Source organism: Antechinus flavipes, chromosome 3 (assembly GCF_016432865.1).
Source record: "Antechinus flavipes isolate AdamAnt ecotype Samford, QLD, Australia chromosome 3, AdamAnt_v2, whole genome shotgun sequence".
In the NCBI taxonomy this organism is placed as follows: Eukaryota; Metazoa; Chordata; class Mammalia; order Dasyuromorphia; family Dasyuridae; genus Antechinus; species Antechinus flavipes.
This window is the reverse complement of record NC_067400.1, coordinates 321,597,947-321,625,918: the sequence shown is the minus strand read 5'-3', so window position 1 is coordinate 321,625,918 and position 27,972 is coordinate 321,597,947. Positions and strand designations below refer to the sequence as shown.

The window sequence follows — 27,972 nt, the reverse complement described above, 5'->3', positions numbered from 1 at the left end:
AAAAGAGGCCATTCTCTGCCCATTGTACTTAAGTCTTTAAAAAAAATTACATCAGCCTTAATCACTGAATGGGTGTTGCCTATGTCAAACTGAGACCTATTAAAGTGCTTACCTTAAAAAGGCCAAGGATCCAGAGCCATCTCTAGCTGTTCTGATCTATCGATCTATCTTGCCATTGGACCTAACTGGTTCTGGTGGAAAAAGTAAAGTTGGTGACTTTGAACAGTCCACCATCACTTAAATACAACTCACTTGCATAACATAACACTACCTCTCAGATGCCTTGGTCCTCTTCAAGAATGAATGACAAACAACAAATAGCAAAGAAATATGGAAAGATGTATTTGAAGTGATGCTAAAACCAAGAAAACCAGAGGTATATACATATTGACAATCATTTACATCTTAAAAGAAAAAGACATGAGATAGCAGAAGTTCAGACAAACTTGGAGAGCAGAGAAAAAAAAAATTTTTTGCTTGTTAATTCTTGTCTTTATTACTAAAAGCTAAGGATTTCAATGTATGGTTTTACTCATTATTTTGTATGTTTGTTTTTTTAGATGGTTATGTCTGTAATATTTTTTTTCAAAAGGAAAACAATGGGGAGTGTTTAATGTATTCTTTATCTAATATTCTTAGGTATCTATTCCTATATTAAACCTAATCAATCAGTAGGCTTAAACCACTTTGCACACTACTTGGTAACAATTATCCAAGAAAAAAAAGGTGGAATGAACTTAACTTTGCAAACACTAGCTTGATTTAACATTTTTAGGAAAATCACAAGCAGAGAAGTGCCTGTGCTTAACAGTCAAACAAAACATACTATACAATAAATGTTGGAGTTGAAGGAAAAGCTTTGGCAGGTAAGATGGAAAAAGCAGTGAATTTGAAGTTAAACAAAGTGGGATCCAATCCTGGTAGTCACTTAATGTGTGATCTCGGGCAAATCACTTTTACCTTTATGGATCTTATATGCAAAATAGGCCCCTTCTAATTCTAATTTTCTTTTATCCTAGAACTTTAATTTGCACTTAGGCACAACAGCCTTTTTATAAATATCCAGCACAGATACGCATTAAATAAAAAATTCTAATGATCATGAATTTGAACAGGACTTCATCCTCTGGAGGGTGCTGATGTCCCTAAAACAGCCCCCAGTGAAAGAGGTAGAAGTCAATGCAACAAATATTTATTTCAGGTGCCTCTCCATGCAAATCTGGTTCTGCCTACAGTCACTACTAATGTTTATTTTTCACAATGTTGGCTGATCTAGAACCTAAAGAAATATAGAGGTCCCCCCTCTCCCTTCTCCTTAAAAAACATCCCACTACCTAGCAGCGGTGAAATGCCCTTCCCGCGAGCACGCAGTTCGGTGCAATATCACTCACTATCATCTGCCTATGATACAGCCAACCCAGGGCCTTCTAGTGACAAGGGCAAAGGGCTGCCTCTGCGGGCACAGGTGGCATGGGGGGTAGAACAGAAATGCGGCAGTACTGCCACCCTCGCTTAGCTACACCCATCAACCTGTTCCTGGCTTGGCATCCTCAATTATGGAATCCGATGCTTTCTCCCCCCCGCGCGAGATCCCTTGCTGCAGCTCAGACCAAGGGTCTCTCTCACAACGTCTCTCTCCCAAAGGCCGCTAGCTCGGCCCAGAGAATGGCTCTCCGATCCGGGCAGGCGCAAGATCCATCTGGGATCCTCAGGCTCGCGAATCGACCAAGGGGGAGCGCGCGCCAGGCGCGCTTGCGTACTCGTGCTCGTTCCCGGGCATCCCTTCCCCGAACTCAGCAGGGAGGAAGGTTCACTGCTGGAGCAGGGCGGGCGGAGGGAAGACGTGGAGTGCTTCCCGTGCGGGGTTTCCCATAATGCATTTTGGCAGCGGCGGCGGCGGCGGCGCTCTAGCCGGGGCATGTCTGCATCTCGACTGCTCTGGGAGGAGGAAGAGAAGGAGGAAGAGGAGGAGGAGGAGGAGGAGGGGGAGGAAGAGGAGAAAGGCGCAGGGGTGGGAGCTATTGCTGAAGCTGCCACCACCAAAGTTTCTCCCCCCTCCCCCCCTTCCCCTCCTCTCATGGCCCATAGAATGGCCGGAACCGCTGCCGCCCCCGGTTGGTGACCGCGCTGTTCGCCGCCCGCGGTAAAGAGCACGGCCTGGCAGGCCGGGCCTGGGCTCCGGGCGGGAGGGGGAGAGCGCGCGGCTGCAGGGTGGGTGGGTGGGTGGGGGCTCGGAGGAGCGCGCGGCTGCGGAGGGGGGGGCGGCGGAGAGCGCGCGGCTGCGGGGGCGAGGGGGGGGCAGGGGAGCGCGCGGCGTTAACGGCCGCGGGGGAGGGGCGCAGATGCGGGGAGCGTCTGAGGGGGAGGGATGGATGGAGTGGTGGTGGGAAAAAGGAGAGAGGAAATCCAAGAGGGGGAAGCCCGTGAGGGAGAGAGAAGGATCGAGGCGCAGAGGGAGGGAGAAGGGGCATTCTGGAGAGGGAGTGAGGACCGGGGTGCAGCGGGGCCGAGGGGTAATGAGAAAGGGATATCAGGAGGGGAGGGACTCTGTGAGGTGAGAAGAGGGTGTCAGGAGAAGGGGGACTGCCTACCTGTGGGGTGCAGGGAATGTTGGGAGAGGAGGGGCCGTGCGAGGGACGTAGCTGCAAGACCACTGGAGGTGGGCAGGAGTTGTCAGCAGAAAGGGTGTGAGGAGAGTGTGAGGGGGTGCTATCTGCAGGGGAGGGGACACCCGAGGTGCCAAGAGGATGTCAGAAGTGGGGGAAGCAGATATCTGGAGGGAAAGGAATTCATATCAGAACCATGAAGGGCTTGTCCGAAGGGGTAGAATTATTGAAAGTGTGAAGTTTATGTCCGAGGATTGGGATGGGGGTTGAAGGAATTGAGGTATGAAGGGAACGTCCAGAGAGGGGTAGTGTTATCCAATGTGTGAAGAGATTGCCGGGAAGGAAGGGAATATCTACGCTGTGAAGAGGGAGTATCCGAGGAGAGGAGAGGAGGTTTGATGGGACTGTCCATCCAGAAGGAAGGACATAACCAATGTATGAAGGGAATATCAAGAGGGAAAGGCCTGTTTAAGGTGTGAAGGGGAGAGGGTACCTGAGGGATGAAGGAATTCTTAGAAAAGAGGGGAAAGAGGAGTTGAGGTGTGAATAATGTCAGGAAGGGAGAGGGTGTCAAAGGTATATGTGTAAGGATGGAAGCTGTGATTGAATGAGCTAGATGGGGAGGGGATGAATCCCTACAGTATTTGGCATTATTTTTTTAATAGTTGTCATCAATCTGATGCTTACTATGTACAAAATAGTATTGATTGAGTGAATGGACCAAAGTTGGAGAGGTTATATTTGAGGAGATAAAGTAGCTTTGAGGAATGCCTGATGGAAGGAAGAATGAAGAGGTATCCTTGGAGTCATTAGGATTCAGGCGATACTCAGTGTGGAGAATATATAGAAAAGGAGAGAAAGAAATAGCTAAGAGGAATGTCTATTAAAAAAAAAAATTGTCCAAGACCCAGAAGGTGTTAAATGTTGGAGTTAAAGAAGTAGGATAGAAAAATGTAACTGAATAAGAGTGAAGAATTGAAGAGTACCCAGTTTCTATTCTAACCTTGATTTATCATCAGCCCAGATAAGACTTCTCACTTATTTTGTCATTCTGTTCATCTAATAATTAGCTGGATCTAGCCTGTGTTTTGGACTCACTGTGGGAATGGGTCTTGGAGCTTTAATTTGGTCCAAGATGACAAGCCAATTTGATAGGTCTAGATTGGACCTGAATCTTTTTATTTTTTATTTTTTTGCTGAGGCAATTGGGGTTAAGTGACTTGCCCAAGGTCACACAGCTAGGAAAGTGTTGTGCCTAAGGTCAGATTTAAACTCAGGTCCTCCTGACTTCAGGGCTGAGGACCTGAATCTTTATGATAGTTCTGGAATAAAGGCAACAAGCTATGGTTTTGAAATTTTAGCTAGTTTAAAGTAACATTTCAGTAGTCTGAAAATTATTATGGAAAATGCCAGAATAGAGAACTTTATTGAATCTTAATTGTGTATTATATTGCCAATTTGATGCAGAGAACTGGTAACAGCAAATCTGGTCTAGAAGGTATATTAACTAGAATGTTGACATTCTAGAATTAGGACAAAAGGGAAAAGCCCAGTACATTGTACAGCAATACATTTAAGTCCCAGATTCTGTTTTGAAGTTACATGGGTTGATTGGGAAAGGTTTACTTAATAAAATTTTAGAAGTGGAAGACTATTTTAAGAGATCATCTAGTCCACCTTCCTGTTTTTGCCAGTGAGGAAACTGAAGTTTCAGGTATGTTCACATATTGGGATGATCAGGATATCAGAAAAGGTATCTGACATAAAGGGATGTCAGTAGTTTTTTAACTTCTCAGAGATTTCCTCTGCATTCTTCTACTTGCTGAGAAGAAAAATGTATCAGCGCAAGCGCAAGTGTACATCTGGATTTGGATTGATTCAGAGATGTCTCTGCTAGTCTTGGATGGTTTAAGGTGTTCAGGACCTGCTCTTTGTTATTCTGTAGGCTGTCCAGAGGAACCCTAACAGGCTGAGTTTCTTTTGGATCTTACCAGGAAGAAGTACTAGAATCTTTTTTCATGCAAGATTGACTTTGGCTGAGCTAGATCACTTAAAGTCATTCTGGAATAGATGTCCAAGATGTGTCCTATTCTATAGTTGTATATATTCTGAGATCTACCTACCTTAGAACTTAGAAATTCAGATTGGGATTGGGTTAGAAAAGTGAGATAGACCTCTTTATTCCACATTCTGCTTAACTTATTTCATAGTTGAGAGGATGGTGATAGAATGTCTTGGAAAAGTTATGAGCAGAATGAGGAAGGGGAGAATTGAAAATAAGAAGTTTGAGGTGGGCAAATGAAAAGAAATTCGTAATGGGCACTATATCTTTGAAGGGAAAGAATCATTAGAAGTGAAGCCCTGGAGATAATATACATAGGGACAATGAGAAAAATGAGAGTGGTAAGGAAAATGGAATGGTTTATAAAAGACATCTTGAGACTAATAACAAAAGGAAAAATTGTTGGGTTGGCCTCTGAGGGAATAAGAAGTGGAATACTGTATATTGGTACTATGGGTCTAGAAAGGGTTAATTTATAGTGAGCTTCAGACCCTGGGGAGATATGATGACCACTTGTTAAAGGTGCCTTGGGTTTTAGACTATCTGGTTTCTAAGATTTTACTTGATTCCAACATTATGTGAGCTTTGTACTTTGTAAAAACTTTGTAAAAATCAGAGGAGGGGGGAAAACCTTTAACAAATTTCAGATAAAGCTCCTAGATGATGAATTTTAGAACTTGAAAATGGTTACAAGGTTTATTATGTGATATTCTTGTATGGCATTATTTGTGTGTATGGGTTGGGGTAGGGAGGCATCTGGAACAGCAGCTCCTAAATATCCTTTTCAGTCCAGGGTGATAGTTAATAAAAGGATGGGTGGGGGAAGTAACTGCAGAGTAGAAATGGTAGCCAATTTGTGGAAGGAGAATAAGATTATATAAAGGGTGAATGACAATGGTTAATGGATCTGAGGGCATTTGGGTATAAGTAGTTGGAGGGTTTTATAGTCATAGACAATTGAAGCTTATGAGAAAAACCTATTTTATAGATGAAATTCAGGCTCAGGTTAAGTGACTTGTCCATATACAGAGGAATCCCAGTATCCTATTTTAATTTTCCTCTATAACATGCTGCTTCAATAGAATAGTTGAGGAAATATGTGATAGTTTTAAAAGTTTTTTGAGATAACAAAATGAATTGTTTAAAATGTTGACCAAAAATTTCAACATGAATATGTGAGACAATATGGGCAGTACTAATAAAGCATAAAATGCTTCCAAGTTTTACACAGTATCTTCACATGAACCTTATGAAATAGCGAGTATAAATATTAATATCCACTTTTTATAAATTGAGGAGACAGATTCAGGTTAAATGATTTGCCCTGGTCATAAAACTAGAAAGGGTTGGAACTGCAGTCCTGGCTTCTTGATTCTAAGTCCAGTGGTCCTTCTCTTAAACAGTACTTGCTGGGCCTAGAATAATAGATATTGGTAGGTTCTCTCCTTAACAAACATTGCCTGACTAAATAAAATCAACTTGTCATGATTTTTCCCTAATTTTAGGGAAATTTTACCTTCACACTTAAATACAGTATAAATACAACCCAATAATGCTGCTGCTTATATATTTCCTAAGAATTGTTCTATTAATTATTTCATGTATGTCCATCTTGTTTTTCTAGCTAGATTTTAATCTTTCTAAGAGTAGTATATTCTGGGGACGGTGTATTGTTTCCTTCCTATCCCTTACAATAATCAGTATAGTGGTAGTCACAAAGTAATGATTTAAAATGTTTGTTGAATTAGTTGTCAAATAGCTAGGATTTATATATTTAAGATTGAAAAGTACTTTATAAATATCTCATTTGTTCCTCACTGCTCTTGAAGATAAGAGCGGTTATAATCCCTATTTTTATTGTAGAGGGAACTGAGGCTGACAGAGATAAAGTGTTTTGCTCCAGGTCACATGGCTAGTGACAGGCTGGATTTGAAACCAGATCTTCTTGACTCCAGGTCTAATGTTCCATATTCACTGTAATGCCTTGTTATCTCATGTATGAAAGTAGTGTGTTATTGGTAAGGAAAATGATGGTACTTTTCAAGAGAGAGAGTTAGAATTGTGTGGTAGGAAGGGAATGTGTTTTTGGAAAACAGAAGTATTTGGTTTGATTAAATTCCGAAGCATTTATTGGGTGCTTTCTACATGCTGGCACTTTGATGCTAGTAATACAGACAAAAATGAAAGTGTTGAAGGTAGCTTTGGCAGGGGGACAGTTTACATGGAGGAGAGAAAAAAATGTTTTGTTTTCTAGGAGGTGAAGAGATTTGACAGGACAGAATACGTTAGATTTAGGTGGAAATGAAAAGGTAGAGTAAAAATGGGGCTTTAACAGCTGTATCTAATGTACAATGGGACCCAAGGGTTTTCTCTAAACCTAATTCTTTTTGGTTTGGAATTGGACTGGCCTGTAAAAGAACTTGGTTTAGTCTTTGGTTCCTTTAATCTGTATAATTGCTTGTAAGCTGGATGAGATCTATATTGGTAAGGATTTTTATTCAGTTCATGAAATGTACTGCAGAGGATAAGAAAAGTTGCAGGACAAAATTTATTTTCTAAGGGGAAATAAAATATATCACACAGTTAAGTAATGATGTAAAATGTCAATATAATGTAAGAGAAAAAATTAAAAATCCCAATACATAGTTTAAAGGTATAAATGTGTTCTGTTGTCACCCTATAAAGTAATAAACTTATTTCAAGGATGCCATTGTTCAAAATGTTTTTTAGAACCTCTCTTTTGGAATTACCTTCTAAACCATTTGCACTTTTTTTAGAATATTCTCTTTGGTTCTTTGAACATGTTTTTAATTTTGGGGTACAGTGAAGTCATTCAGAGCTTTGTGTAGTGAATAAGGTAGCTGATCAAGCTAGATAATAATGGTTTTGGTTAAAACTTGTGATTGTAAGGTACTGAGACATGTGGAAGGAGTATGGAAGTTTATATAATTTGATCTTAATACTATTTCCAGAAAAAATTTTTTTAAACAAGGGAAGCACTATTGAAATAAATGTAGACCCTTCTTCCCACAGGTGATTACTTTGAAGAACAGCAGTCATCTGGTTATATGTATTTTGGTATACTAAAGATGCCACATTATAGTCATATCCCAAATAAGGAAATATGATTAAGTGCCAAAAGTGAGAGCAAGTGTTATAGGAGTTCAGAGAAGGAAGAAGCCATTATGACCCTAAAATTACTGGGAAAATTTATTGGATTTAGTCTAATTGTTGAAGAGGTCTTTGGAAATGTAGGAAGGAAACAGAATGGAATTTGATTCCATTCATATCTTATCTATTGTAGATGTTCTGAATGAATGAAAGGACTTTCAGCATAATTTTGGGAAATCACTGGGAGGACTAACCTAAGAGTTGGGTTTGATGAATTGGTGTAGGGGATATGAAAATTGTAAGCTATAAGTGAAAGGAGTTTGAGATGGAGAAAGAAGGGAAATATCTGATAGAGGCAGTGGAGGAAAACTTTATAGGACTTCTGGAGTGAACTGAAACAGGAATGTTTTGGAGAAGAGAAAAAGATTGCATGATGAGCAATCTGGAAAAAGAAGAATATACAAATGTTTAAGGGAAGATTGAAAAGACATAGAAATTACTAAGTGACATTTATAATAGAGATAATCTATCAAAATTATGCTTATTTAGTGGCCAGTTCACATACTGTCCTCTCCACATTGCATTGCAAAGCCATGCTTCTAATTTTGTGTAGGAATTTATGCTAATAATAGTTAACTAGGAGAGATTAAACTGAAAATATATGGAAATTTATAGAGGGTAAGAGAAAAATTAAAATGATAATGGGGGACAATTGAATACGATTAGATTTTTTTAGTTTTTGAAACTATGTCTTTAGTTTGAAAGACAAGGGAAATATTTAGTTCATGCATTGTTGTAATTTGCACTCAATAAATATTTGTTGAATTAATATACCTGAAATAGGAGAGTGTAGTGTGGGATATATATGTGTGATGAACTCTGCATTTATTCAACAAGCACAATATTGAGCATCTGCTATTTGTAAGGCCCTTTGTTAAGCATTGTTCATATGCAGAATTGTATCACTACTCCATAGTGTTTGGTAAATGTCTTCTAAATTGTACAGATTAAGTGCATTTAGGATTGCTGAGAAGTGAGACATAGCTTTTTTGTTGAGTTGATCAGGAGAGACATCATTGGAAAGTTGGCCTTACCTTGAAGCTATACGTTGAAGGATGTGCTGGGAAGGGCAGAGAGAATAGCAGGAAAGAAGATTGAAAAGAATATGTATTTAGGGAATGGCATGTATTTCAGATTGTCTGGGAAACAGAATTCATATGGGGAAGTAGGTTTTTTGGAAGATTATAGAGGGCCCTGAACTGCAGACAAATAAATTTGGCTTTTAATCAGTAGCAAATGGGGAATCTTTAAAAAAATTTTTTTTGAGACATTAACTTTTTGATGACATAATCGTGTGTTAGGAAGTTAGCAATATAGATAGATTGGAAAGCAAGTTATCATAGAAAGTTAGAATTAAGAGACCATCTTAGAAATCATCTGATCTAACTTCCTTTTTTGAAAGATGAAGGTTCAGAGAGATTAAATGAGTTGCCAGTGGTCACACATTAAGTGTAGGATTTGATCTTAGGTACTGATTCCACATTCAGTAATCTTTTTGTTACCCAATGTGATAGATACAGTGGAATTATTTTAGTCAATATTTGTTATAGAGATTTATAAGGAATTTTTTACTTGAATGGGAGGGATCCAACAGGAGCTAATTTAAGAAAGAATAAGCAATATTTGGCAGTTAATATTAGAGGTAAGGGAAGAAAAAAATGTCATATAATTCCAGGATTTGTATCAAAGTTGACAGAGAACGGCATATAACCAGGATGAATTCGTTTTTGGAGGAAATGGTGTTTTTTTCCTTTTAAACATTGAATTGCAAGCATTTGTGAAGCATTCACATGTAGATATCCAATAGGTCCCAGGAAATGTAGGAATAGAGCTTAGGAGAAGGGTGGAACTAGAGACAGGGATTTGTCCACTGTCATAATGGAAACTGGGATCATTGTAGGAGAGAGTATAGAAAGACGAGTCAGTAAAAGAATGGTTAGAGGAATAAACGATTAAGGAGTAATACAGTGACATAATTATTAAAAATTTAATCAAGGCAGGGTAGATGGCATCAAATGCTACAGAAATGTTGAGGATGTTGATTGGGAAAGGCGTTGGATTTTGTAACATGGTATAGGATGCTGTATTATTAGTGCAAGTTGGCAGCTGTTCTGAAATTGTTAATCCTAGGAAGTTGTCTAGGGCCTCTGAGATGAAATTATTTGGGAAGCTTCACGGGGGGACTGAACCTTGATCTTCCTGCCTCTGAGGCCACCTCTCTTATCTACTACAACACCCTGTATCTCATGAGATGGTATAGTGTTAGAGGATTTAGAGGTTATATAGTTATAGAGAAGGAAACTGAGGCCTAAAGAGGTTGTGACTTGCCCATGGTTACCATTTAGTAAATGGCAGAGCTGGAATTTGCACTCAGGTCCTTTCACCCTTATTTTCACCTTATCATTAATGACCTACAGAAGACAGTTTCAGTTGAGCACTGGTGACCAAAGTCACCATTGTAAGGGGAAGCCGAATAAGTGAGTGGTAAAGATAACTTCTATTTTTAAAAATATTAATTTAATTTTTGTCAATTAACAAAACTTTATTTTTTCCTTCCCCTCATGTTCTGAAAAAGAAAGAAAAACAAAACTCTTCTAACCAATATATATAATGAAGAAAGAAAAATTATTTCTCCAGCATTGGTCATGTCCAATATACATACATATAGGAGATGACTTCTTTAAAAAGTTTGACCTCAGATGCTTACTAGCTTTGTGACCTTGGGTAAGTCAGTTTCAACTGTAAAATGAGCTGGAGAAGGAATGGCAAACTGCTCTCTGGTATCTTTGTTAAATGGGGTCACGAAGAGTTGAACTCAGTTGAACAATTAAAAACTACAACTAGGTAGCCTTGAAAGGGAAGAGATGTGCTTCTTAGACATGAGAAAAGGTCAAGAAGAGGTTGAAGATTCAGAGAAATTTGGAGATAGAGGAAAAAAAGTTTAGGAAGCTCATACATGTCAGAAAGTCTTTATCACTTCTTAGCAAAATAAGTAGGGAGGTAATTAAAAATGGAGATAAGAGGCAGAATTTGGGGTTAGAAAAGAAGTTTGGAAAATTTCTGGGGAATGTCATAGCTAGAAAGCAAGCAGCAGTGAGGACCTAAGGTTAGATAGCAATGACTTTATAATGGGCTGTGAATCAGTTATAACTTACTCTAGTAACTTTTGGCACTATGGGCATAACTGATATTTTGAATTGACATGGTGGGCACAGCAGAAATCAAGGGAGCCAGGCTAGAATAGTGCAGAAGGCAAGATTAAAGTGGTTTACTATGTAGTTCATGCTGGGAAGGGAGGCAGGAGAGAGTGGAGAGCCTGCTTTGACAGCACAATTTTGGGCTGTTAGTTTGAAGGAGTGGTAGAGGTAGAATTTTAAAAGTAGTTTATTTTATTTTTAATAATATTTTCAAGTTTTACAAAAATTAATGTCTCACTTCTCCAACCATTGAATGACCCTTCCCCCCAAAAGCCCCAAACCATACTCGTAAATGTATAATTATGTTGTTTAGCAAATAAATCCTCACCTGAGCCATTTCTGAAAATATTTGTCTCTGTATTTTGAATTATTTGTTATCAGGAGATGATCATCATTCTTCTAAACTAACTAGTTTATCATCATGTCATTTATTCCAGTTTTTTAAAAATTTATTCTAGCTCTAAGATTTTTCATAGTTGTTTTTCTGATATAATATGTTATAGTATAAATTGTTTTGTTTCTGTTCACTTTTCTTTGCATTTCTCCATGAAGGTCTTAACGGTTTCCTTTGAAATTGTCCATTTCATTATTTGTTATGGTACAATAATATTTCATGATACTTATAACTGCACTTTTAGACATTCCCTGAATGGGACATCTATTTATTTTCCCTTTTTTAGCCAGTTTGGTTAGCTATTATTCCCCAATACGATGTCCATTTAATTTCCATTTTTTGGTCATCACAGAAAAACATGCTACAAGTATTTTTGTACATACAGGTCTTTTTCTCATTTCTTTTGGGGTATGAAACAAGTAGTGGTATAGTTGGGTCAGAGGTATGACAGTTTCTTCCTGGGCATAGTTCCAAATTCCAAAATGGCTAGATAATTTCACAGATCCCTCACCAGTGTACTAGTCTACCAGTGTTCATATAGTCACTCTGACATTTGATATTTTCTTTTTTTATCATCATTGCCAGTCTTACAGGTGTGAAGTGAAATCTCAGAGTTACTTTAATTTGCATTTCTCTATTAGTGATTTAAGAACATTTTTTCAGATTGTTGATGGGTTGGGTTTGTTTAAGTGTGTCTCTAGAAATCCTTTTAAAAATGTATTTCTAATTAAGGAATGACTTCTGTTTTTATAATTTGAATCAGTTTTTTACAGACTTGGATTTGAGACCAGTTAAAGGTCCTTTATATCCGAGTCTATTAAAAACCATCAGAGAATTTTGATGCAAAGAGTTTTCCTCAATTTTTCCTAGTTCCCTTATAATTTTAATTACTTTGGATTTGTTTGTACAAAAACTTAAATTTTGTGTAATCAGAATTGTACTTAGTATCTTGTGTGGTTCTCTATCATAGAGGTAGAATGTAAAATCATTTTATAAGAGAGGGAAACTCATCATTTGAAATCAGTCAATTTTGATGTATTGTTGGTGTCACATTCAAAGGTACTATATAAGTACTGAAATGAAATGGAGAAAATAAAAACTGAGATTAAAAAATATGGAAGTTTCTTATATGGACCATCCACATAGATTTTGAAATTGCCAAATATGATAACAGGAAATGAAGTGGTGAAGTCTTTAGCCAGGTGCTGAAGTCACCAAGTGAGATACACTATTTAGAAAGTCAGTAAATAATGGTAAAGAGAATATGAAAAAATTTACAAAGAAAAAGCTGTGTTGTTGATGGTCTGAAAAGAAGTATTTGAATTCAAGCTTATTTTTCCTTTCCTAGAGAATAGTGTAGAATAAGCGAAGTGGGGTGCAAAGAAATCCTGTCTTCTGGATAAGACTGCATGAAGAGGTGGAGAAATTAGTTATAATAAAAAGCTTCAGGATTAGTTCAGAGTTTGTTTATAATAGGAGAGGGATTCTATATGGGATTAGGTAGTTAGACAGTTGAGTTGAACTCAATGGAATTTGAAAGTGAAGGGAAGAAAGAGCCATATGTTAACAAAGCTCAAAGAAGCAGGAAGGTTTGGGAGGAAAAAAAAAAGTATTGAGCACTTATGAAATTCCATGTTATCCTGCTAGGTATTGTGAAGAATGCAAGAAGAACTATAAGACTCATGTCTTGTTTCTGATTTTCAAAAGTTTATAATGTGGGGGAAGATAAGCTATAGATAAGTAAAACAGTAACATTAAGTAACAACTATAAGAAAATCTATAATTGTTATAGACTTTTAAGTTAAGTGATTAGTTAAATGATAATGATAAAAAGATAGGCTCTTCTCCAGACTACTACTTTCTTACCCAAAATTCAGTAACTATGAAAATGGATGGTGTTTATGATTTTTATTAGATAAAATGAATAGAAATGGACGGGTAGAGTTGAGAATGATATCTTGAGGGATTTAGATTTTTAATGTATTGTTTTGGTTTTCTTCATTTTTCTAGGGCCATTTCTTTTTTGTGTGCCCTTTGCTAATTCCTTTTCTATTTTGCCCTTTATCAAGCATCCACAAAGGTTAAGTTCTGAGTTTGTATACCTTTTTTTCTAATACAAATGGTTTCCTTTGCCTTCTGTATTCATGATTTCCATGACTAACTTCAATCCAAAAACATTTAATTTCTCTATTTTTATTTCTTCTGTCCACAGAATTTCTGTGAAGGTAATAGATTTTTTATAAATGTGGCTTTCTTCATAACAATCCACCTTTCTGATCTTCACATTTTGACATATTAGTTCATTTTGAAGTTCTGTATTATTTCTTAGATTTTTATTATTAGAGTGCTAGCTTAGTAAAAGCACTTCAACTCTTAAGAGGATCTTAGTTCTAGTAACATTCCTACCTCTAACTTTTGAATTATTAGCAAAGGGACTTTTATTAGTCATCCTTTTCTACTTTTTCTTGCCTTACTCTTTCCTTTCCAAAAGATCTCCCCCTCCTCAAAAAAATAAACAAACCAACTACCCTACAGAGCTTTCTCAGTTCTTTCTGTGGTTTGGGAGTTTGAATACTTTCCTCAGTGTTCACATTTCCACCTTCATTTCTTTCTTATCCTTGTTCCAGGCCATACACATGACAGGCTATTTCTTTTTTTACAGTCTATTATTTTTTGTTGACATCTTTTGTTTTTACATTGCCTTTACCTTTAACATACATTGATTGCATTATTCCTCAAAAAAGATTTAAAAAAAAGGAAAAAAAAACTAGTTCAGCAAATCTAATTAGCATGCCAGTTGTGTCTGATAATATATTATGTTATATATATAACTATATATAATAGTATAATATTCTATAGTTATAGTCTTACATCTCTGCAAAGTGGGTAACTTTTCTCTACCTAAGACCAAATTTGGTCATTATATTAAAGTATATAGTTTTTCCCCCCTTATCCCATTTGATAAGGTGGTATAATCAATGTATATTTTTTTCCTATGACAAGATTTTCTACTTGAGAGTCTTCAGACCTAGCAGCGTCAGCATTCAATATGCCAGATGAAAACTTAAATAGTTTAGGATTTTAAGGTACATAGTGTGTCTGGGAAAGGTCAAGTTTAGGATGGAAATATGAAGTGATAGGGAGAAGAATGTGGCAAAGTCATCGGTAGCTTGTTTTGGGCCTTTTGCCCACTTTCAGTATTAATTTGGTTTATGTTTAGCCTTAGGGTACTTGTTCACTCTGAGGGAAGCCAAAGGCCATCTGGTCCAGGCATGGATTATTGAAGTGAATTTGGAACCTGGGGCTATTCCAGAAACTCAAGGTTTTGATTTGATTTCAAGCTTTTCCTTGGATTATCTCAGATCTTTCATTGCAGAACAAAGAAGAAATACTGGATCTACTTGGGTTCAGATGAAGTGTGTTTGGCTCCAGTTTGGACCAGAATGAGTAAGGGTGGGGCAGGAGAGAAGAGTGAGTGAAGATAATCTGTGAGGGAAGGTATTACAAGAGTTTAGGATGAAGATAGGAGATAGGGTTTAAGAGAATGTGAATGGGAATGAAGGTTTTGTTTTGTCTGCTTGGAAAAGTAGATTGAGACAGGTATTTTCTATAAGATTAGAATTTAACAACCAAGAAAATGCTTTCCTGGTCCCTCCTTCTCTGTGGGTGTAAATAGATTCAGAATTTTAAGTCTTGGATATAGTATAGAACTTGGAGGCTGAGGACTTGATAGAGTCCTCTTTCTTCCCCCTTCTCCCCTTTCTTCTCCCCCCCCCCCCCCCCACTTGACTAATTGGTTGCAAGGCCTCCTTTAGCCAAAAAGTACCCTATTCTGAGGCATAATTTCATCTTTTGTCTTTTCCACTTACCATATAGATGTCTCCCATGAATTAAGTCACTTTACCCTCCTATGTCTTAGTTTTCATGTTATGACAGGTCAACCCTTAAGTTTTAAAGATTTTAAAATGTGCTCAAAATCATAGCTAGTTAGAAAGTCAACAGGCATTTATGAACTATTATTTTATTGCTACACAAACAGAAATGAAGGGAGAAGGGGAAGCTTTTATCCTGAAGCACATATATGTAACTCTTGAAATGTAAAATGATCTAGAGAAATTGTTAATTTGATTGAGTTCCATAACTAGAGGCTTTTGGAGATATGTTATTTAGTGCTAGGGATTTTGAATGACAAGGTAATGACTCAAAATTATAAATTATTAGAAAACTGTTGACAAAGTCATTATGTAAATCAGCAGTATATCTGTAGGTATTTCAATAATTGATTATTGTAGAAGGTCATTTGATAGGGATTCTTGTGGCTCCAAAAGTTAGATTAACTAACACTGAAAGGGCAACATGGGCTTGTTTTTTGGTAAAATTTGAGAGAATGGATTAGAGAAAGGAATTGAAAGTCAAGAACATTAGGTATTTAGAGTCAAATGTTTGTGAAATACAGTATTTGAGGACGTTCTTCTTTAGAAATTTATTTAGTGGAAAACGGATGATTGCTGAAGTTATTTGTGGAAGAGTTTTGTATAGATAATTGGGGGATGTCTAATGAGATTTATGAAGAAGCTAGAATTAGGAAGGAATTAAGTATGCTAACTAAAAAAGAAGTAAAATAGGATATAGAAGAAGAGATTTGGAGATGTTTATTTTGTGGGGGAGATTATATTTTAGGAAAAGAGTAGGGGGAGGACTAAAATGATTATGATTAGAATGAGAAGTTGGGATGGGATTTTTAGATATGATTGAAAAGCAGTTGGTTATTAGAATGCAGTTTTGTGATAGGTGATATATGGGAATATATTTAATTGGACTTTGAAAGTAAAAAGGGAATTTAGGTTTGGGGTGTAGTTGGTAGGACTGAGAATTTTTTAGGAGCAATTCAGAGTAATTTTCTGTGTTCCCGTGTGACAAGATTCAGGCAATGGGAACTGATGGTTTTCCATGGAATCTAGAGTTTAGGTCCGTAGTTTTTGTGGGGTGGCAGGGGAGTTGTGGGGGTGAAGTTGGGGAGAGGGGAGGAGGGGCGGTATCAGATGCAGAGATGTGACGGATTGTGCTATCTCGGGGGCGGGGAGGCTATGAGACTCTGCACCTATTACGAACCAGGGCCACTGCTGCCGGTGCTTCCAGGGTCCCGGTTTCGGGCCGGCCTCTGCCATGGAGGTTGTACAATAATACTTAAACACGCCAGTGTGAGTGCACACAGTTTACATACATATCATGGGAAAGCTAGTAAGTGAACAGGCCCCGGACCCCCATGGTTGGGATTGAGGAGAGGGAAAATGGGGAGGACTTGGGCACCGGTTGAGGAAGGAGAAGATATTGCAGCCCCTTTTTTCCTTCCAACCCGCGAGTTGCACTGCCCTCTTTTGTTTTGTGCTCTGTGTGTGTATGCGTATGTATGTATGTACGTCTGTGTGCACTAGCGGTATGCGTTTAGGGGAGGGTGGCGCTGCAAAGCCGGGGGTTTTCCTGCCAGTGTTGCTCCGCGTGGTTGCAAGTGGGCCGGCTAAGTGGGCCCTGGAACTGCGGTAGGGCCGGCGGGCCCTAGTGCCGTGGCAGGGCCGGCAATCTTCTGGGAAGAAACAGGCCATATGATCTAGGCTATCAACAATCTCAGCTAAACTACCCAATCACCTGGATTTCCAGGAATGAGAGTGCTTCTTGGCGATTTGTAGAGATCAACTTAGAATTTAGTGCCCTTCTCTGTCCTTTCAGGGCTCAGCCTGAATAGGAAACTTTGTAAGTGGCCTCTCACTGGGCACCAAACAAGTTTCTTGTCACAGACAGCAGAGGGGGTGAGGGTAGTGTGTTATAGATGAGAGAGGACACAGATCTGAAATTTAAAAATCGATTTCATCCACATCAATATAATGCTTCCATCTCAGCTTCTTATGTGGATGCGATTTACACTTTATTTCAAACAAACAAAAACTCTAATGAGATGTCTAATTGGCCTACCAGACTAGGGAAATTGTTTTCATCCTAACATCGGTTTCTTCTTCCCCACTTCACTCCCTCTTCCCTCCTCTTAAAAAAAAAAAAAAAAAAAAAAAAAGCCCAGCTGTGCCTTTTATGGATTATGCAAGTAAAACCTGCATGTATGGTATTTCAAAAGGGAATAGTCTCTTCAAGGCCATTCCTATTAGTGCTGCCAAGATTAGGCCAGGGGGCAAACTTTTAATGCCACTCTACCTTAAGGAGCTTTGATTTTGCCATCAGAATTGGAATGTGTTAAGAAAAAGTGTTTTTAAAGTGTTAAAAAAGGATATTTACTAGTCTAAATGAAAGTTAGGAAATACAAAACTTGGGAGTTGCCTATACTTAAAACATATTTTATATTGCAGAAATTTTTTCTTTGATGTGCTTTTAGTATTTAAAACCCAGGGCATGATTAAATATGATAGGAAAAACAAACTCTTGTAATTACTCAGACTAGAATAAGTAAAAATTAGAACTTTTATTGTTTGACTCTTAAAATAAAGTAGTAAGACTAGTTGTGTTTAATTTAGTCTTTTAGGGTTTATTAAAGCTTATTCAACAATCAGTGTAGTGAATGAGATATTCTTTTTATTTTATATAGAAGGAAACAAGCTCAGACCTAGTAAATACGAGAGCTTGGACTTGGTCTTCTGAAACCCAAGTCCAAATATTTATATTCAGAAATTTAGAGTTCTTAAAACAAAACAAGTTCCTGTAACTTCACTGGTGGAAACTAAAGCCAGTCCTGGCTTCTTTGTTCTATTCGTTTTCAGGTGATTTTCAACAAATGGTGGCCTCTTAATATAGATGCAAAATCTGAAACTTGGTGAATGATTTACTTATACTTACTTAGCAAGTCTAGTGGATCTGAGAATAGGTTTTTGTTTTCTTATTCCCAGTCTGGTGACCCATTCAGGAATAAACCAAGAAATCTCTTAAGTATTTGTATGTTTAGTGGAAAAATGTGAATGGATGAGTTTTAGTATTTAGTTAAGAGCCAGAAAATGAACTATTTTAATTTGCTGTGGGAGCTTTGTTAAATATAATTTTCTTTATGTTTAGTTTCTTTGGTATTTTAAGTCTTAAAGATAGTGGTTACCTTACAAGCTTGGTTCTGTGATAAGCTTTGCAATAAAATAATACCCATTTAAACAGATTTGCTTCTGGCATTTAGTTAGGGATGAATTTTCTTGTTCAGGAATTCTCAGGAATAGCTTGAAATCAAGCAGGTAGTTTGAGAATATCTGCTTTTCTCATTAATACTTGGGAGAATGGAAACTGTGGTAGCCTTATTAATTCCTGTAGAAAATTTTAAGTCTTTATTTCAGTATGCTTAGGTCAGCTCACTTTTTTCCTTTTAAAATACTGTTCAAAAATATTACATGGTGGCATTATCATCATGGATTGTTATTCACATCCAAAGAGCCATGGGGTTAAGTGACTTACTAGTTAAGTGTTAAGTGATTGAGTCCACATTTGAACTCCAGTTCTCCCGACTTCCAGGCCTATGTTTTATCTACTGTGCCATCTAGCTGTCCTGAGATTTGTTTCTTGTTATAAAGCATTTCTATTCCTCTTTCCTTGCTGACCCACTCCTTAAATAAAGCAAGAGTAATTATTTGACTTTCCCCAATCTTTAGACAAGAATCTTTTTGGCCAACAAACTAACCATGGAACATTTTAAGCTAATGGTTTGAGGATACTTTCCTAAATGCATTGAACTTGTAAATAGCCTTCATTTATTATAAACTTGAGATCCTTGTCATATTAACAGAACAATAATTCAAAGGTGAAGTCTGGAGGAATTTTGAAATTTAGACTTTTAGAACCGGAAGGGAACTTAAACGACCATATAGTTTAATATCTTTAGCAGTTTAGGAAAGAGTCTTTGTGGGGTTCATTGATAGTCAGTAGCTGAATCTAAATTAGAATGAAGGCTTTTCTTTTGAGTTTTATTTTTCAACAATTACATATTTTAAATTATCACAGATCTGCCTCCTTTCATTCCTCTTCTCCCCCTCAATTGAACTAAAGAAAAAAAAAGCATCTGTTACAACATACTCAAGCAAAACATATCTACATCAGTCATATATATATTTCTCTGCATTTTGAGTCCTTCATCTTTATCTGGAGCTGGGTAATATGTTTTGTCATTACTTCTCTGGAATCATTGGTGTTAATTACACTTACCAGAGTTCCTAAATCTTTCAAAGTTGTTTGTCTTTACTAAATTGTTGGCACTGTATAAATGATTCTCCTTGTTGTATACTTTCTGCATCACTTTATGTCTTCACAGGTTTCTCTGAAGTCATCTCCTTCAGTTTTTACAGCATAGTAAATACTATCATATTTAGGTACTTTAATTTGTTCATCTATTCTTCAATTTTTAAGGTATTTCCTCAGATTTCAATCATTTTTACCATCTCAAAAAGAGGTATAAATATTTCTGCATATCCTTAGTTTCTTTTAAGATTAATCTCTGCCTTAAACTACACTCCCCTAATTCCTCTTTATTTTTTGCACGTGTGTGTGTGTTTATGTATTTGTTCCCTCTTTTGACCATTTCAGATGAGAGTAAGATTTAACTGTCAAGCAATCCTTCTACCCCCCTATCTTCTTGTTTTTAATACATAACTTGTGTACCCTGATAATGAGATAATTTCTCTTATCTTCCTTTTCTTCCCTGCCTTATATTTCTTTTTCTCTTTTTTCCCCGTTCTTCTATTGACTAGTCCCATGCCGTCTTTCTAATTAGACTTCCTTTGTGTCCCTGATGATGATAGGATTCAGTGAGGACATGTATCATTTCTTAAAAAAAATTTATTTTATTTTATCTTTTATTATGGCTTTTTATTTACAAAACTTATGCATGGGTAGTTTTTCAACATTGACTCTTGCAAAACCTGTTCCAACTTTCCCCTCCTTTTCCCCACCCCCTCCCCCTAGATGGCAGATAATCCCAATACATATTAAATATGTCAAACTATATGTTAAATACAGTATACACACACACACACACACACACACACACATTTATACAGTTATCTTCGTGCTCAAGAAAGATCGAATCTAGAAAGAAGGTAAAAAAAACCTGAGAAGGAAAACAAAAATGCAAGGAAATAATAACAGAAAGAGTGGAAATGCTATGTTGTTCCACACTTATTTTCCAAATGAGAGTGTAGCTGATTCTCTCTAGATTATTGAACAATTAGAACTGGTTTGGATCATCTCCTTGTTGAAAAGAGCCATGGCCATCTAAATTGATCATCATGTAGTATTGTTGTTGAAGTGTATAATGATCTCCTGGTTCTGCTCATTTCACTTAGCATCAGTTCATCATGGAGGTCTCTCCAAGCCTCTCTGAAATCATCCTGCTGGTCATTTCTTTTTTTTTTTTCCTCCAGTTTCAATGCCAAGCTTTTTTTTTTTTTTTTTTTTTTTTTTTAATAACTTTTTATTCACAGAACATATGCATGGGTAATTTTTTTTACAACATTATCCCTTGCACTCACTTTTGTTCCAATTTTTCCCTTTCCTCCCTCCACCCCCTCCCCTAGATGGCAGGCAGTCTTATACATGTTAAATATCTTATAGTATATCCTAGATACAATATGTATGCAGAACCATACAGTTCTCTTGTTGCACAAGAAGAATTGGATTCAGAAGGTAAAAATAACTTGGGAAGAAAAACAAAAATGCAAGTAGTTCACATTCATTTCCCAGTGTTCCTTTTCTGGGTGTAGCTGATTCTGTCCATTATTGATCAATTGGAACTGAATTAGGTCTTCTCTGTCGAAGATAGCCACTTCCATCAGAATACATTCTCATACAGTATTGTTGTTGAAGTGTATAATGATCTGGTTCTGCTCATTTCACTCAGCATCAGTTCATGTAAGTCTTTTCAAGTCTCTCTGTATTCATCCTGCTGGTCATTTCTTACAGAACAGTACTATTCCATAACATTCATATGCCACAATTTATCCAACCATTCTCCAATTGATGAGCATCCCTTCCTTTTCCAGTTTCTCTGCTGGTCATTTCTTACAGAACAGTAATATTCCATAACATTCATATACCACAATTTATTCAGCCATTCTCCAATTGATGAGAATCCATTCAATTTCCATTTTCTAGCCACTACAAAAAGGGCTGCTACAAACATTATTGCATATACGGGACCCTTTCCCTTCTTTTAAGATCTCTTTGGGATATAAGCCCAGTGTTACTACTTCTGTAGTAACTATTACTTCTGGATCAAAGGGTATGCACAGTTTGATAACTTTTTGAGCATAGCTCCAAATTGCTCTCCAGAATGGTTGCATCTGTTCACAGCTCCACCAACAATGCATCAGTGTCCAAGTTTTCCCTCATCCCCTCCAACATTCATCATTATCTTTCCCTGTCATCTTAGCCAATCTGAGAGGGGTGTAGTGGCCTCTCAGAGTTGTTTTAATTTGCATTTCTTTGATCAATAATGATTTGGAGCATCTTTTTATATGACTAGAAATAGTTTCAATTTCTTCATCTAGAAATTGTTCATATCCTTTGACCATTTATCAATTGGAGAATGACTTGATTTCATATAAATTAAAGTCAGTTTTCTTTATGTTTTGGAAATGAGACCTTTATCAGAACCTTTGACTGTAAAAATCTTTTCTCAGTTTATTGTTTCCCTTCTAATCTTGTTTGCATTAGTTTTGCTTGTACAAAACCTTTTTAACTTAATATAATCAAAATTTTCTATTTTGTGATTAATAATGATCTCTAGTTCTTTTTTGGTCACAAATTCCTTCTTCCTCCACAGATCTGAGAGGTAAACTATCCTATGTTCTTCTAATTTATTTATAATCTCATTCTTTATGCCTAGATCATGAACTCATTTTGACTTTATCAAAGGTATTAAGTGTGGGTCAATGCCTACTTTCTGCCATACTAGTTTCCAATTTTCCCAGCAGTTTTTTTTTTCAAAAAGTGAATTCTTATCCCAAAAGCTGAGGTCTTTAGGTTTGTCAAACACTAGATTGCTATAGTTATTGACTATTTTGGAGGACACATATTATTAGAAGAAACTTTCAATGCTTGTTTAGTCCTTTTATCATTTTTTCATGTTGACTTTTATGTTTTTCTTATTTCTTCTGTTTGATTTTGACAATTTCTATACAGCTCTGATCTTTTCATCAGGCATCCTTGGAAATGAAATCCTCTGTCATTAAAGGCTTTTTTTTCTTTTTATTATTTTATTCAGTTTTGCTGAATATATATGGACTATAAGCCTATATCCTTTGTTTACTAGAATATGGCATTCTAAACTTTTCCTTGATATTGGTGACTGCAACATGTGTGATCCTGACTGGCTTCTCTATATTTGAATTCTTATTTTCTTGACAGTATATGGTGGTTTTTTCCCTTTGATCTGAAAGCTCTGTGTATTGGGTATAATGTACCTGAAATTTTTTTCTTAGGGGTTTCTTTTAGAAGGTGATAGATGAATTTTTTTCTATTTTTCCTTAAGAGCTTTAGGCATTTCAAAGATTTCATGAAATATGATGCTTAGGTTCTTCTTTTGGCCGTGGCATTTAAATAGTGCAGTTATTCTTAAATGTTTGGCTCATTCTGTTTTTTTAGGTCAATTGTTTTTGCTATGAGATACCCTACATTTTCATCTTTTTTTGGTCTTTTGACTTGGTTTAAATATTTTTGGTTCTCATGGAATCATTGGCTTCTATTGGGTCTATTCCAATTTTCAGGGACTTGGTTGCTCAAGAAAGTTTTCTTCCTTTTGTGCCAAACTGTTAATTTCCATTCCATTTTTTAAATAGAGCTAATTTTTCCCCCTACTCACTTTCATTTTACTGATAAAAGTTTTCAAACCTTTTGCTTCATTTCTTCCAGGAAATTAAGTTGAACTTGTGCCCAAATTGTTTTTCTTTGAGGCTTTGCTTGTTGGAATCAATTTCTTCCGTTGGGTTTGTCTTCTTCTAATCATAATAGCTTTTTGGGATTTTTTTTTGTTTGCTCATTTTTCCATTTTCCTTTCTGACTTTGGACTTGATGTTAGGACTAGGCTCTTGAGTATTTCTGTAGGGAAGGAACTAAAGCAGTCTATTGCTATTGTCTTTAAGTTTGATACAGTAAAATGTAATGGCTGCCTCCCTGGTCTTAGTTCTGCAAGTTGTTGAGGTCTGAGCAGTTGACTGCTTCTGAGTTCAGATTCCTATTATCCAATTGGAAAGTTCTGCTGATTCAGAGAGACAAAATTATTGTTCTTGAATTCTTGCCTTGAATTCTGCAGGCTTCAGAACCATACCATTGCTGTTTGCTTCTGAAGCCATTCCATTCTCCTAACTGTCCTGCACCTCCCTATCCCAGACCACCATCCTTGGGGACAAATTATCATTCCACCTTAGATCTCTAAATTGGTTTTAAGTAGTAGGTGACAAAACTGCTGGTAGACACTGATTTGGTGTTGCCCTGGTAAGGTAGACTCTATCTCATGAACATACCTGTCTCCACAGATTTCTTGTCTTATGCTAATCTGCACTAGAAATATGATTCATTGTGACTTTGTCTTGGATTTTCCTACCAGGATTCAATCTAGTATCTTTCCTAAATCAGTTTGGAGGTATTTTTTTGTTTGTTTGTTTATTTTATGCTGGAGGAAAATAGGGTGCTGCCCATAATGTTTGCTGCAACTCTGCCATCTTGGCTGTGTCTTCTCAAGGTCTTTTTGATTCCTGTTTTTATTCTTGTTGTCTCTACTAGAATAACTACTTTTTTGAGGGGAGGTAGGAAGAGAAGGCATTGGGAGTTAAATGACTTGGTTACAGCCACATAGCTAAACCATTCTATGTTGTTGTTAATGCAGATTTGAATTTAAAAATCGTTGAATATATTGAGGAAAGGTAATTTTTTCAAATTATCTACCTTGATGCACTAATCATTTTTAGCACCCAAGTAGGAGAAAGATTTTTGAGAAGTTTTTCTTGTTCTTTATTTCTTCTGGCAAGTTAACTTCAAAAATGCCTACAGGTATCTCCAATTTAACATGTCTAAAACGCTTCTCGTTTATTGAAGGTATCCTTCTGATCAGACAAGTTTGAAACCTTGAAGTTATTCTTGAAACTTTTTTCCTCATCACATATTATCAGTTGCTCCCTCGGTATTTATATTGAATTTCAAATGTATTAACAAAATTTCCTTTTATATTAATTAGTTTAAGTCTAAAAAAGATTTTTAAAACATTTTTTTTAAGAATTTAAAATTTACTTAAAGTATCAATAAGACATTTTTGCCATTTAGTAGCTTCTATAATATTTTTGCATCAGACTAATTTTTTTCTCAATATAACTCCCTCTCATTAAATCTTACAAAGAGAAATTCTAGCAAAATGAATTATTTCTGACAATATATGTAACATGCTATATGTGTAATCTTCTACATAATCTTGGCACTCCAGTCCTTCAACTTCTCAGTTCTAAATAGGACTTTATCCCTGCACAAGCTACATTCTTTTTCCCTTCTCTATATTGAATACTGGGGGAAAATCATTTCAACTCTAAATTATCTTATATATTGGAGTAACTTGCTTCCTTATCCTGTCATGCCTGGCTAAGTCCCAGTCTTGTTGTTACTACCCCCAACTGGCTTTATTTTTCTCCATGTGATGCTGAAAACTTCTGAAAAAAATCTTGAACTATACAGATACTATATACTTGAACTATACAGATACCATATACTTGAACTATACAGAACTTTATAAGTTCCCTACAGATTTATTTTGTATAATCTGTTTATATTGTATAATGTCATCATGGCATTAAAATAGTCCTATTACATTTCTTTCATTGATTCACTATTTCACTCATCACAGTAGCTTTTTTTTTTCATTCCTCCTTAATTCTTCTGTGACTTCCTCTCCTCTCCCCACCCTGTTAGCTAAGCTATGCCTTATATTTTTTTGAAAACATTGAGGCTATTCAGGAGAGTTCCCTCATTTTTCCTCTTCCTCTTTGTCACTCCGATGTTTTCCCACACTATCTTCTCTATCCCTCATGTGAAGTGCTCCTTCAGCTTGCTGAGGCTAATGTCTCTATATACATCTTGGAGCCCCTTCCATTCTGTCTTTGGCTATTGCCTTACAAGCATGCCCATGTCCTCTGTATCCTCAAAAAACCTTGATCTGTTCATGCCTTCTAGCTGTCATTTCACATCTCTCTTTTTTGGCAATTTTATTTAAGAAGTTGTCTATAAGGGGCAGCTAGGTGGTGTAGTGGATAGAGCACCAGCCCTGAGTCAAGAGTTCAAATGTGGCCTCAGACACGTAACACTGCTTAGCGGTATGACCCTTCGCAAGTCACCTAACTCCAATTGCCTCAGCAAAAAAAAGTGTATAATCAATGCCTCTACTCCTACTTTCATACTCTTAGAAATTGTAATCTGGTTTTTTACTTCATCATTCATCTGAAACTATTCTCTCAAAAATTACCAATGATCTCTTTTTTTAAATTTTATTTTTGCAATGATCTCTTAATTGTCAAATCTAATGGGCCTTTCTCAATTCTTAACCTTGACCTTTGAGCACTGATATGGTCTCCTCAGTCACTTTCTTCTTGATAATCTCTCCTCTCTATTTAGGTTTTCGTGACATTGCTTTTTCCTGGTTTTCCTCCTTGCTGCTCCTAAATTTTTTTATGTGTGTTAGCTCCTTATTCATCCACTAACCACAGATGTTTCCCAATTGCTGTCTGTCAATTTAGCCAACTTATCAGTTCCCATGAATCCATGAAATGAGTGCTTCTAGGCAGATGCTTCTTGGATCTAATACTCTCTTCTGCCCTGCAGTCTCCCATATCCAGCTGCTTATTGGATATCTTGAACTGGTTGTCTCATAGACATCTTAAACTCAATATATTAAAAACTGAACTCATTAATCTTTCTCTCCAAACTTCTCTATTGTGAACTTTCCAGAATGCTATCCTCCAACTCAACCTGTCTATTTTATCTTTATAATATCTTTCATATATCCCTTATTATTTCCTTAGATGCTGCTCTAACTTTGGTACATGAGTTGAATTATTTTCAGTCTTATTGTTGGGTTCTCTGTTCAAAACATTTCTCTCTTCCTTACCGTCCTCCACCCAGTTATGAAAGTGATTTTCTCCCATTCAGTAAATTCCCTTTGCTCCCTGTTATTTGCAAAATCAAACAAAAAGTCCTCACATCTTGGATCCTTCTTGCCTTTCTAGTCTTACATACTCTCTTCTAAAGAACTCTACAACCCAGTGAAGCTGGCCTCTGCTTTTTTTTTCCCTTTTCACTGGCTGTCTCCCATACCTGAAATGGTCTCTTAAAATCTCTTTTCCTGACTAAAGGGTCTTAGCTACCTTCTTCAAGAAGCCTTTACAAGTCCCTCTCAGTATCAGTGCCTTCCCTTTATAATATATATATATATGTACAAATTTATGTACAAAGTTTTGCATGTTCTCTCCCCCTTTATAAAGTGAGCTCCTGGAGAACAGGCATGTTTTTAGCTTTCTTCATATACCTAGTACTTAAAACTGTGACTGTCACATAGTGAGTGCTTACTCAATGTTTGTTGACTTAATTTGACTTAAGAACAAAGATATTTTTCTTCCTTTTTTTCTTCTGTGACTCAGAGTAGCCCTTACAAAGTTTCTTGAGCTCTGCAGCATTTTTTTTTACATTATTACATATATTGCAATAAGAAAGTTCATATTAAAGATTTAATATTGACTATTCAAATATGTTAGAAAATTCATATTTAAGATAAATAGTTCTATTGTTGAAGGAGTTGGAAAAGTAACAAGTTCTTGGTAGTTGAGAAAATAGATATTTTTTTCCTGAAGATATGATAGGACCAGGATCATGTCTTATTTATGGATATGTCTTCCTGGTGTCTAGCACAGTATGTTCCAAATAGTAGACACTTAATAAGTACTTGTTGTATTGAATGAATGAATGAGTGAGCCTCATGGTTATCACATTTTCAATAGGAGTGATCTTCTTTTAAAAACTTAATCATTGCCCAAGTGAGACAAATGGAACTATAGTTCATTACTATTCACCATTAAATGGCAACCTGCTGGAGAGATCCAAATGGTTAGTTTTCAGTTTCATACACTGACTTAATTGGTCTTCGGAGATTTGGACCTTTAATTTCATTGGTATAGGAAAATGTTGATGAGATTTCCATCTTCAAATGATAGCTCTGTCTCTGTTTTAGAGCAATGCAGTGGGTGCTGAGAGGATGATGTCCGGGGTCACCAAGCCTGTATATGTAGTATGAGATTTGAACTCACACCTTTCTGACTTCTGAGGTCATCTGTTTCCTATAAAATAAGATTCATGTTTTTGAGCCTATCACTTTTGCAACAGGACAGATGAAATGCAGTCTAAGGATCCCTGATATGTATTATTTAACCAAGTTGTGATCATAATAGTAAAATGGAAATAAAAAATAGTAAAATGGAAACCATTCCTTTCAATAAAAACTGGTTCTTCTAATATACAAGCTATTTCAAAATCTAAGAC

The 27,972-nt window shown here is 36.6% G+C and overlaps 1 protein-coding gene and 1 long non-coding RNA gene across 2 annotated transcripts in view; one reads left to right on the top strand and one right to left on the bottom strand.

Annotated features, from left to right (window-relative positions):
* Positions 1-318: 318 nt before the first annotated feature.
* LOC127554170 (uncharacterized) lies at positions 319-5,923 on the bottom strand. The gene is made up of 2 exons (XR_007951913.1): positions 2,592-5,923; positions 319-1,938 (listed from the first exon to the last, which is right to left on the bottom strand). It is a non-coding gene; the product is annotated as an uncharacterized LOC127554170 (long non-coding RNA).
* ZNF148 (zinc finger protein 148) overlaps positions 1,975-27,972 on the top strand; it is a 136,079-nt gene continuing 110,081 nt past the window's right edge. The window contains exon 1 of the mRNA XM_051985475.1: positions 1,975-2,143. The gene's annotated coding sequence lies outside the window, so the exon portion shown is untranslated. The remainder of the gene's footprint in view (positions 2,144-27,972) is intronic.